Below are 13019 nucleotides of genomic sequence, written 5' to 3'. Positions count from 1 at the left end.
TGAAATACAAGTGCCTCCTGCCCCACTGCACCCTCGCTGCCCCCCCCCCCACTGCTGACATGAGGCATGTTGAGCAGCCCTCCTGCAAAAAATCAAAAGGCCCTTTATTTGCCTCGTTTCTTCCCCTCTCCACTCCCAGGAGCCTCCAAGGTGAGCCAACTTGACCTGACAGCTTCAGAGCCTGTCTCCTGCTCGAGGAGGGACTGGCCCTCCATCTGGAGCAGGGAGGGACGTGAGCGCTGCACAAAGCAGATTGGGGCCCGCAGCCCCACTCTCCCGCCCCCTCCCACCACACAGCAGCTGGCTTCCACGGGAATCAAGTGACAGCCAGACTCCAGGGAACCAAGCTGGTGAGACCAGTTCTGTGGAGTGATCTATAGCAACAGAGAAGCCTGGGGGCCCTGGAGCCCAGCAGGGACCCACAGAGGGGCAGGCAGTCTAGGGGACTGTGGGCTGCTCCCCCTGCTCCAGGGAGCGCCGTCAATTGTCTCCCTGTTCCCTGCTCCCACGAGCATTCTGAAAGCTGCAAATGACCTTCTATGGTCGTCTTCCTGGGCGCAAGGTGGATTCTGCCCACGCAGGGCCCCGCTTTCCCTTGGCACACAGTGACGTCCACTCTGGGTGAGTGCCCACCCCTCCCACTAACGCCTCACTGGCTCCCAAACACATCACGCACTTCCTGGTCTGTGTTCCGTAGCTTCCGCTGCCTGTAACACCCCGCAGTGTTCTCCTCCACCCCGCTGACCTTTCCACAGCCCTTCCCTCGCGGCTCTGGGTCTTGGACTCCCGGAGAGACCTCTGGGCTGGACGGGTGTCGAGCCTCCCCTCGCCTCAGGTGCCAACCCCTGGGCTCACTTCCTTGGGCAGCACAGATCCCGCAGGGTGGCCTGTCTCTCCTATTTCAGAACTGCAAGCTCCTAGCACAGAGCCTCGTTACTTTTTACTTTTTAACAACCTCTACTTTTTAATAGGCATTCAAAAAATATGTGTTGAATTTAATAGAATTTGGTAGAGGATTCATTTTTTTCCAAAACAAATCTCACCTAGTTAGGATTATACTGGAATTTACCTATGGATGAATTACGCATATGCAGTTTGCTCTTTTTTTTCTTTTCTTTTTTTTTTAGACAGTGGGTAGAGTGGGGTAACAGCTTTATTGAAATATAATTCAGCCCTGGTTGGTGTGGCTCAGTGGATCGAGTGCCAGCCTGCCAACGGAAAGGTCGCCGGTTCAATTCCCAGTCAGGGCACGTGCCTGGGTGTATGCAAGAGGCAACCAATTGATGTATCTCTCACACATCGACGTTTCTCTGTCTCTCTTTCTCCCTCCTTTCCCCTCTCTCTAAAATTAGATAACTAAAATCTTTAAAATATATATAATTCATATGCCATACAATTCACTCACTTAATTTGTAGTGTCTAATTCAGTGGCCTTTAGTCTCTCCACAGTGTTGCGTGGTGGCCATCACGACCAGTTTTAGAGCATTTCCGCACCCAGAAGGCACCCATTAGCGGTCATTCTCCATTCGCCCCCGTAGATGCCTTCTTCAGCCCTCTGGGGCTCCTGTACCCCGTATCCCACTCCCCTGCACCCCACCTGGATGCCGTTGCCATGTGGACACTCTCCTCACCTTGATTAGGCTCTGACACCCCTGCCAGGCTGCCATGACTGCCACCTCCCACCCCCACCCATGCTCTGAAACCCACCACTCAGCGATGCAGCAGCTGCCTCACCTATGCTCTGACCCGCTGGGCCACCTCACACAGAGGCTCTCTTCGCCCTGCTAGGGCTCTGACACCCCCACAGGGACACCAGTCTTACCCACTCATTCTCCAACACCCTGGGCGGCGTGACGTGTATGTAAGTGCCGCCAATGCCATGTCCCCCACCACCACCCTAACTCCACACAGACACCTAACTTACTTATTGAAAAGATTGGGTTCTTGGTCCTAGAGGCTCTTCACAGCTGGGGTTTTGCCGACTGCGTCCCATGGTTCCCTTCAATACGCTTTCCCTTCTCCTTCACAAGAAACTGATAGTTAGATCTGGAGGTCTGATAAAATTCAGGTCCAGCTTTTGCAATAATACTTCATAGGTAGCGCTGTGCTCTTCCACCAGATAGCATAACTGGTTGTCCGAAATTTCGAGAGTTGCAGAATGATACTATTCTAATTCTATTTCTCACTCTTCACGTAGGAAAGGCAAGAAACCCTTGATTCTTTCTCATCATTTGCCAGTTTTCAAAAAAATTAGTAGGTTTTCTAACATCCTCCAAAAGTAATCAATGGTATTCCCTTTTCTTTTCTTTTTAAACTGTAATATGAACCCAGGAATTGAAACATTTTTTCCCCAAACTGCCAATCAGTGGGGTCAGGCATGGAAGAGATGGAACTGCATAGAGTCCCTGAAAGACCGCACATGATATATTTCAATCCATTACAATTATTGTTTTATTGATGATCATATTGTCCCATCTTTGGCCAGTAGGAGCCTCTTCAAAGTGCTACTACCTAGTAATCTTTGATTTGACAAGATATTCCAGGGTCATCTTTTACATTTTGTGTCCCAGAACTGGAATTCATCAGTTCTCCAAAAAGCCTGCATCCCCATTTTAGGGATATTATTATTTAAAGACCATAATCTCGTGTGTAGCAGTGTTCACTGTTACTGAGTTAACAATTGTTCCCTTTCTGCTAGATAGAAAATGGACAGAGCTGGACTTCTAGCCAAGATGGAGGTGTAGGTAGATACACTTTGCCTCCTTGCACAACCAAAAGAAAGACAACAATAAATTTAAAAACAAAAAATGACCAGAACTGCCAGAAAATTGAACTGTATGAAAGCCCGACAATGAAGGAGTTAAAGAAGAACTGGTAGGAAGGGCAGAGATGGGCAGCCGCAGAGAGGACACCTGGCAAGTTGGCAGCTGGCAGACCAGGTGGTCCCACATTTGCATGCAGATAAACAGGGAGGAAAAACTGGGGAGTGAGACAGACTGTGCAACCCCAGGTTCCAGCAAAGGAAAAGAAAGCTTCAAAAACCTCTAGCTGTAAAAATCTGTGGGGGTTGCAGCAGCAGGAGAAACTCCCAGCCTCACAGGAGAGTTTGTTGGAGAGACCCACAGGGTCCTAGAACATACACAAACCCACCCCCCTGGGAATCAGCACCAGAAGGGCCCAATTGGCTTATGGGTAGTGAGAGAAGTGACTGAAAGCCAGACAAGAGCTGAGCAAGTGGCATTGTTCCCTCTTGGACCCCTCTTCCACATACAGTGCTACAACACAGTGATATGGGTTGCCCTGCCCTGGCGAATACTTAAGACTCCAAACAAAAAAAAACCCCAACTAAGCAAACAACTAGAACAGGAACAGAATCACAGAAATGGAGATCACATGGAGAGTTATCAGCAGGGAGTGGGAGGGGGGAGATTTGGGGAAGAGGTACAGGGAAGAAGAAGCATAACTGGTAGGCACAAAATAGACAGGGGGGAGGGTAAGAATAGTCTGGAAAATGGAGAAGCCAAAGAACTTATATGTATGACCCATGGACATGAACTAAGGGGGGGTGGGGAGGATGCTGGTGGGAGGGGGAGTACAAGGCAGAAGGGAATAAAGAGGAGAAAATAAATGGGACAACTGTAATAGCATAATCAATAAAATATACATTTTTTAAAAAAAGAAAATGGACGGAGCCAAAAAAATAACAGCACACCTCCTGAATTCATACTGGTATCCCCCTTCAGATCCAGGATGACAGGGCTGTTATGCAGCCTTATCAGCCCTAGATCCGTACAATTCCTCCTTTCACAATGAACATCCCCATTCTCAATAAAACCATCATAATTACTGACTTCCTTATCTCTCAATATACACCCAACAGCTTTGGATGACAATTACCAGCACTATCATCAACACGCACATTGATAAACAATTTAACAATTTTTTGCAGTTATTTTTTTTTTGGTCAAGATACCCTCAGCTTGGGTTGATAATCAAATTAATTTGTCTTTAAGTGAAGTAATTCTTCTCTGTGTAATTATGCTACCACCATACTGATCAATACATAGGTTTCTTTCTTTCATTTTGTCCTCACAGTTCAGATTGTTTTTATTTCAATTTTATGGATTAGTTTCTTATAAATTATTTTATAACTGTATAAACTATTTACACGGTTCCAAAGTCACAGATACAAAACAAGTCATCCTAAAAGAGTCTTCAAATTCCAGTCTATCAAAATTTGAGCAGCTCCTCAATGCGCTCAGAGCAGTGCAGGCACCAGAAACTTGAGGTTCTTCTATGATATCAACCCTCAGGCCACTTCTCAGTTGTTCATATCAAAGTGTTCCATAATTAGAATATAGGTTGGATGTTGTAACAAGGGCACTAAAATAACAGTCATACAGACTCCTCACTTAATTGTTCCGGTAAACTCTCTGGGGTTGATGTGAAGTCTTCATGGTACTCCTGTCAGCTGTGACTCCACCATCCTCAGCACATGGCTCCCATCTCATGATCTAGACCGCTGCTCAGGTCCTGTCCCGTGCCAGCCGGCAAGAAGGAGACAGGGGAAGAGGACACTAATTGTCATTAAGGATTTGCACATACAGCTTCTATTTATACTCATTGACCAGTTAGCTGCATGGAAAACTGGGATATGTAGCATTTTTCTAGACAGAAGGTGCTCAGCTAAATTTGGGGGATTCCATTAACTAGGGGAAAAAGAATGTGAAATATTGGGGGATCTGCCTCTGCTACAGTCTCTAAAGAATAACCCAGGTCATCATATAACCCAAACATTTCTGCCAGAAAAATTTTCACCCTGGTGATATTTTTGAAAGCGTGGGATGAAAGCAAGTGGCCGACCAGGAATACCTGAAGACACAGTGTGGGAACGGAACCTACCCGTAGCTTATGAAACTATATATAAACTTTTATATATTCAAATACATCTCTTATAAATTCTGTCTTTGTTTCTACACTTGAATTGAGAGACATGTTTATCTTTTTTCTGTAGTTCTTTTCTATTTTGTTGAATGGTATCAGAGAATTGTAGCTATTTATTCCCTAATTGCCAATCAGTAGGGTCGGACGTGGGACAGATGTCAGTGCATAGTGTCCTTATGACCAAGTGTATCGAGAACAATTTCAAGTCTTTGTCCATGTTGGTTGAGCACTTAATACAGACCGGACTCTCTGCCGGGATCACACAGAACGTGAAGATAAAAAGACTCAGTTCTTGCTTTTAAGGAGCAATCAAATAACACAATTCATAAGCAAAATGGCACCATCAAGTGCAATCAGTGCTGGAGACAGTGCGGAGGGAAGCGACACAGGAGTGAGATCAGGAAAGACCGGGGAGTGTTTTCCAGCTAGACAAGCTGGGGACGGGCATTTCAGGGCAAGTTGCTGAGACTTTCCGAGTTTCTTCATCTAGAGCACTCAGGGACTGTGCCTCTTTCACGGACCCATTGTTGATGGGACCGTGCTGGGTTTTTATACAGCTGGGGGTCAACACAGGGGGCACTCTTTCCCTTCCCTGGCAGGAGATGCCAGCATCCCTGGTTAAATGACTCCTCCACCCTTCGTTCTCTGGAACTGGGGAGGTGGGATTTCCCAGCAGCCTAAGGCTTCATGGAGGAAGAGTGCTAAGATGGGGCCAAACAAAGGCCCCATATACCTGGTTAAGAGTGAGTGGTAAGAGTGTCCCTGGAGTTGGATTTGGTCACCTTCATGGTTTCCACCAGAGGCAGAACCAGTGTCTTGGTGCAGAATTGATTTTGGAGCGGAAGATCCAGGTGGAAGAGATGAAAGGACCTGGCTAATTCATTACATGACTGGGCAAATCATTTCCCCTCCCTTGAAAACTGACCCTTCCAGCTCCAGAACACCCAGAGCATTCCCTATGGCCCTGAGCCAGTCCAAGCTGAAGACAGGGATAGGGGGATGTATACCTTTAAGACTGTCATCCCACCCTTAATGGAGTCTACATGCCAGCTGTCCCATTGCCAGGTCCTCGGCCAGCAGTTGCCATGGTGTGTGGACTCAGAAGGCATGTTACTATAATAAGATGTGTTTATTTGAATACGAAGGTCAGGGAGTTAAGTAGTTGGTATTCCAGTCGTATAGAGTCGTTTGCACAGTGTCACTAATAATTAAAGGGGGTTTTGACTAATCTAGTTGCTCTTCCTAAATATACTCCGCTCAAGAAACTCATCAAAGCAGCAAAGTAATCTTTGAGGTTATTAATCTCCTCTGCTTCACAGCTGGGGCAAATTTATTTGCTTGAATTACCATGTAATAAACTTATAATAAAGCTGCCAGAGCCCCAGCTTGGTAGAGAGAGGCTTTGTGTAATGGGTAGTTATATCTAGGAATGAGGTTTTGGTCCCAAGGCCTGTACTGCAGGCCCAGTGAGGTTGGGGGGCTGTTCCCCGAGGCCATGAGAGAGGAGACTGCCAGGCATGGGAGACCTCGAGATGGAGCTGGAGGGAGATTTGCAGGTTGGGGGGTCCACCCTCCTCATCTCTGCCCTCCCCATTGAAAAGGAATGAGGAAACTGAAGCTTGGAGAAAGGCAGGATGTGCCTAAGGTCATGTCAAGGGCAGAGCCCAGGTGAGAACACAGGCAGGCGCTGTGGCTTCCCATCCACCCCTCCGTGGTTGGCATCCCTGTGGTCAGGGGTTTTCCACCATGTTCTACCATAGACCTGTCCATTTCCCTTTTATCTGCCCCTTCTTCCTGACTTTCCCTTCACCACAGCCCCACCAAGACTTGCTGTCCTTCTCTATTTTTCCATTTTCCAAAGGCATGCCGCCCTTCTGTCCTGTCTGGAGCCCATCTGGACAGCCCAGGCACAGCCAGGAAGAAAGCCGTCTGGCTGGTAACCATTCTGTGGACACGCTGAGATTCTACAAGTGTGAAGTGTCTCCTTCCTGTGTCCTGGGACCCGGGGGGAAACTCAAACGGGGGTCTGAGAGCCTTGCTAGTTCTATCTTCCCTCTTTCCTTCTCCTGTCTGCTTTTCCCAAAAGAACCAGCTCCATCTGGTCTTGCTCCTTGATGTGGAAACCCAGGAGATATTCTCCTGAATCCCATGGAATGCTGGAGAGTAGGGGAACCTCATGTTCATAAAGGGGAGCAGCTATAAGACAACCACCTTTCTGATGACAACACTGACCACCTTGCATAGCATTACTTTGATGGGTTTTGCCAAAAATAACCTACCCCGTGCATGAAGGTGGGAAAAGAGGATGGTAACAAGGATGATGACACCATTCTACCACATTCATAGCCGAGGTCCCCATTCCCCATTCCCTCAGCCCCCAACCCTTACCCTCTTTTATCCCCTTTTCTTAGTCTTTGGGGGAGATTAGGAGGGGAAGCAGAAGACAGGATTTCTGGACCCAGGACTCTGAATCTGTCCTTCAGATACTTCCAGGAGGTTAACATGAGTGACAACCTCCCATCAAAGCTCACACCTGCGACATTACCAAAGTCAAAGTCACGTTTTCCCCAAGTAACAGATAATGCAAATACAGTGAGTAATCGCTGGGAGTCTTGAAACTCCAAAAGGTGGAGAGCCACTTGCCTCAGGCCACGCAGCTACTGAGCTCAGGGCCAACACTACACCCAGATGTTCTGACTCCAGTCTGGGGGCTCCTTCCACGATGCTAAGTCAGCTATACTAGACCAGGACATGTGGTGAGCGTTTCCTTCTTTCTAACCAATACGTTGGCCTATGTCCTGGGACCTGAAGGACTCCCTAGTTTCCCAAATAATTTCCTCAAGGCTTCCAGGTATCCTTCTTCCCATCCATTCCCCCCACTACTCCTCCTGAAGTGACAGTCTAGAAAGTGCCTTTTCTTAGAATTTGTGAGCATGCCACAGCCAACAGAAGCAGAGCTTAGGCCCTTAGATGGGAGAACTAACCTGACTTGTGGAGGCATCTGGTGTTCGAATGACAAGCCTGACCGTCGGTGCTGTTGGAAGAACCGTCTAGCAGGCAAAATCTGGCTGAGGACAGCACAGACAATACCCCAATGGTGGTCAGCACTGGGGGAGCTCAGTTCGTTTGGGACAGGTTGCTATCACATGGACACAACCCTTGCTCCATACCTGCCCCAGCTGAGCCACGTCTTCCCCATTGTCAAGGTGGTCTGGGTCACCTCGGCCGGGAAGGTTCTCCCTACCTCTGCAGTCCTACGATTCTATCCTAAAGCTGAGGAGCAAATAAATTCCAGCTTTATTCAAATATAACATACATATTTTGTAAGTCTACCGTGCACAATATGTTGATTTGATTACAACACATATATTGCAATATGATTAACACCGTAGTGTTGGCAAACACTTCCATCATGTCACATAATTACCATTTCTTTTTTGTGGTGCGAACATTTAAAATTTATTCTCTTAACAACTTTCAAGTGTGTAGAACAGTAGTGGTAACTACAACCACCATTCTGTACATTAGGTCCCCAGAACTTACTCATTTTCTAACGGGAATTTTCTACTTTTATTTAATTAAATTTATCTGAGTAACATTGGTTAATAACATTACATAAGTCTCCTCTAGACAATTCTATACTCTTTAACCAACATCTCCCCACTTCCCCCAAAGGATTATTCAGCCACGAGAAAGGAGGTCTTGCCATTTGTGACAACATGGGTGGCCCTTGAGGACACTGTGCTAAGTGAGATGAGTCAGACAGAGAAAGGCAAATACTGTATGATCTCACTTACTTGTGGAATCTTAAAAAAAAAAAAAAAAAACTTGTAAAACTTCAGCCCTTTCTTGGTGGAGCTAGAAAGGTGAGGTCTAGCAAAAGTGTTGGCGGCACCAGCTGTGATGCGGCTATAGTCACAGACACACATAACCCTCACCCCAGGGTGACACAGTCACTGTGAGAGAGGGCAGAGCGAGAGAGGCCTCCAATCTGTTGTCATCTCCCCAAGACTTCTCTGCAAGCTTTTGTGAGATTTTTATTGTCTTTGGCAAGAGGCGTTTTGGGAATGAACAGGAGAAGAATGGAGTCTGCCTTCACAAGACCTATTGAAACAGGTCTCATGGAGGATGGAATCAGTAGGACGAGAATGGACCTAGACTTGAGTCAGGAATGCTGGGAAACACACAAAAGCTGCCACAGTGGAAAATAAAGGCAGGTCCCTCACCGTTACAATCTAACAAAGAACTTTCAACAGGAGGCAAAAAGCTAAAGCTCACACATTGACCCTGTAATGCTGAGCCTCGTCTGATAAAGCTGCCAGGCACCCCAAACAACAAGTGAAACTATGATAGTGTAGGAGGGGGGAAGCCCTTGAAAGTCTATGTGTATCATCTCCACTGGCTGGGAAAAGGAAAACCTTGAGACTGTGTATTCATCCCAAGGCCTAGAAGGGAGAAGGGGAGGGGGCCCACAGTGCCCAAAGAAAAAAACCCATAAAACAACTTCAGTTAACTGCTGTCTCCTGTCACATATGCTAAATGAACAAATAGATTCTGAAGCAAGATAAAGATTCTGGCTAACAGTCCCCCATACCTACGTGTGGGTAGTCACGTCTCCCTGGGAAAGCTGGCACCACCTTCACCCATCAATCAATATGTAACTTCTTCACCCCCACCCCACCAATTATGTAAGTCCTCAGAACAAAGGACTCTCTCTCTCTCTGCTGCCCACCTGGCTTCTAGCCACCTGGTCTCTGGCCATCCAGGTGCTGGTCACCCAGCCTCTGGCCACCCTTGCTCTAGCCACCCTTGCTTTTGCTTTCCCATCAGAACTTACCACTAAGAAACTTTGCTTGCACGCTAGTAGACTCACTGGCCTGTAATTCTTTACTGCATCGGTGAGAAGAACTGAGTTTCTGGGAGCTTATCCCATAACAAAACCATGTGTCCACAATCGAAGGCTTCTGAACTCCAGGGGGAGCGAGAAGAATCTGCCACTTAGAGCAGATGGTGTAATGGGACTGGTTAGTAGGGAGAAAGCCGAACGCCTCACCTGCTTTTTTCCACGTGTCTCTGCCACAGAGGACGTTGCTGAGGCCCAAAGGGGTGAAACAAACACAGTTACAAGAGAAGTGATCCATTCCTGGAATTCTGTGCAAAGAAAATAATCAGAAACAGAAAAAAAAGGAGGTATGCACAAAGATGCTCATTGTAACGTTTAACAAAAAACCGGAAACAAGATAAAGGAGAACACTGGATAAAGACTATTTAAGTAGTGAGGGAGCATCTAACCTGCGGACTCCTACAAAGCCGTCAAAACCCCTCCGCACTCTGTAAGAGCCTGAAAAACGTATGCTGTCACATTAAGTAAAAACGTACCAGAACTCACACTTGCTTCCACAGGCTGCATGTTGTCTACTATAAGCACGTACTACTTCCCCATGTCTTACCTTTACATTAGGAAAATTGTGGCATAGAATATTTCAAACTATTGATAGGATATGGTTTAATTATATTATCATGTTTACAGTTATCTAAAATAAACACACTATGCCTAGAAAATAGGAAGGGAGAACACTAAATTGTAAGTTGGATAACGTCTCAGAGGCAAATAAGTTTTCTAAACTTTCTACAATTTAATGTATGTATTTACATATATATGTATAATACTAAACTGGAAAAAATAAAAATGTTTATTTCACGAAATATAGAGGGGGAGGAAGTGAAAGAGAGAGAGAGAGGAGGAAAGGAAGGAAGGGAGGGTAGGAGGAGAAAAAAGAAAGGAAACTGGACTCAACATATGTAAAGCCAGAGTGACTCGGGTCTCTGGGGAAGCTCAGTTGTCCAGGCACGTGGTCCCAAGGCAAGAACCTCAAGGACAAGTACAAAACCCCTGGCAGGCAATCTCTGAGGGATTATAGAGAGTGAAGAAATACTTGACTGACAGCCCACATCCTGATTTTATAAACGAGACAAAACTTTAAATCCAGTAACGACAGGCTGGCAGGTTTGAAACAATCCCTGGCAAACTCCTAAGTGTATGGACTTAGAGAAGAGAGAGGAACAATCTCTCCTAGCCGGCAGGAGCTCACCAAGCATGAGCCACGCCCCTGAATTCCTGCTCTGAAGGGACAGCAAGAACAGGAGGGACAAACTGATGTGTTTGACAAAGGGCACAGTGTGGTGATTCCAGTAAGACATTCTTCGAAGCCTCTGAGGCCCTGAACAAGCAGGGAGAGCGGCCTGCCTGGTGGCACAGGTGCTGTGGAAGCCACGATGGGCCCCGCGTCACCCCCACAGACATCTCCAACAGTGCCCCCACGGCTCAGCCCTCGGCTTGGTCTGCCTCCTCCCTTTTTTCTGCAATTTGGATGAAGCAGAAGGGAAGATGCACTTATCAAATTGGCCGTTGACACAAAGCCGGAGGGATTGTTGATAGAACGGATGGCAGCACTGAGATTCAGAAATATCTTGACAGGTTGAAATAATGGGCTGAAAACATATAAAGGGATAAATGTAAATTCCTGCATGTAGGTTTTTAAAAAGGATTTCATCAACATCAGGCATGAGACACAGGGCTTAAAAAGCTGAAAAGAGCGAGGTTGGAGCCAGCACGGCACAGTGAGGGTCAGGTCAGGGGAGGGAAGGGAGAAAGTAGCATTTACTAGTGCACTAGGACCTGTGCTGGATGCTTTAAATGATCGCACACAATTCCCATGGGGCAGGTACTATCGCTGAGCCCATGTTACAGATGAGGAAACTGAGGAGCGGTAATGCTATTCATAACTAAATGATTCTTACCAAGCTATTAAGTAATTCATATTATATTACTGAAGTTAAGCTACAAAGGGATCGAGACAGAATTTGAATTCAGGTCTTCCTGTCTCCAGGGCTGATGCTTTACCCTTCCCCCACCTCAGGGGGGTAGATCTTAATTAATCTAACCTAATCACAGTGATTCCTTTCTCTGCACCAGGAATGGTTTTGAAAATGGCACATCATCCAGCTCTGGTTGAGACATGAGGGCAAGTACGCTGGGACAGCTTTTGGTGAAGTTTTCCTCTTTCTTTACGAGAAGCCCTAGAAACAGAAGCCCCTGTCCCTCCTCTCCCTGTAAGAGGCATTGGCGTGTGACATCTGGAACTGTAGCAGCATCTTCAGGAATCTGGCATTAGAAGATCAGCTAAACATGGAGGATATAGGATGGAGACATGGAAATGCCCCAGGTCATTGATGATGGTGTTGAGGCATTGAACTAATCCAAACCATACCCTGGATTTCTCCTTGGAAAATAATTCATTTTCCTAACTGTCCGAGCCCCTTCTGTTTGGGGTTTCTGTCGCGTTCTACCTGTAAGCATCCTGATGAACGCACAAGGCCACGTGAGTCCCCTCTACCAGCCCAGGCAAGACCCCATGTGGAGGGCTTTGCTTACAAGCTAAATCTGGCCTGACCAGGATGATGAAGAGTCTGGCACCCACGGCCCCTCCATCTCTCACCCACCAGCCACTGCTGGGTGCCAGTGACTTGAGGGGTTTGCCTGGAGAGAAGATTTGAGAGGAAAGTAACACAATAATGTTCTTCAATTATTTGAAAGTCAGCAACTTAGAAGAGCATCTCAATTTTTTTTTCTGAGATCCTCCAGGTGGAGGGCTAGAACAAGGGAAGAGAGCTTACACAGAGGTCGACATTGGTTTGGTGGAATCAGTTGCCCTCCGTGGGACATGTATCGGGCAAAGCTGAGAGTGTGCCACTGCTGGAGGTGCCCAGACCGCACTGCAGTAGCCACCACACAGAGAGGTCAGAGAGAACATCGTCACCGAATGGCAGGTTGGACCAGCTGACCTGGCTTCCTTCCAAATCCAACATTCAGGGATTCTGTGTTATGTATATGGGGTAGTTGCTAGAGCCTTCCAGAAAAATAACCAAGGAGAAGACCAAGTGTCTGCTGGCTTCTCTCTCTCCAGCTGGAGTGGAACCCTGACACAGAGACACAGCCCTAGACAGGGAAAGGTAAGTGCCCAGTAAGGTAAAAGAACCAGTGTTTGTGGGAAGGCAGAGGTGGAGGAAAGCCC

The sequence above is a fragment of the Desmodus rotundus genome, chromosome 9, assembly GCF_022682495.2.
Source record: "Desmodus rotundus isolate HL8 chromosome 9, HLdesRot8A.1, whole genome shotgun sequence".
NCBI lineage: Eukaryota > Metazoa > Chordata > Mammalia > Chiroptera > Phyllostomidae > Desmodus > Desmodus rotundus.
Note: the sequence above shows the minus strand (reverse complement) of the source record.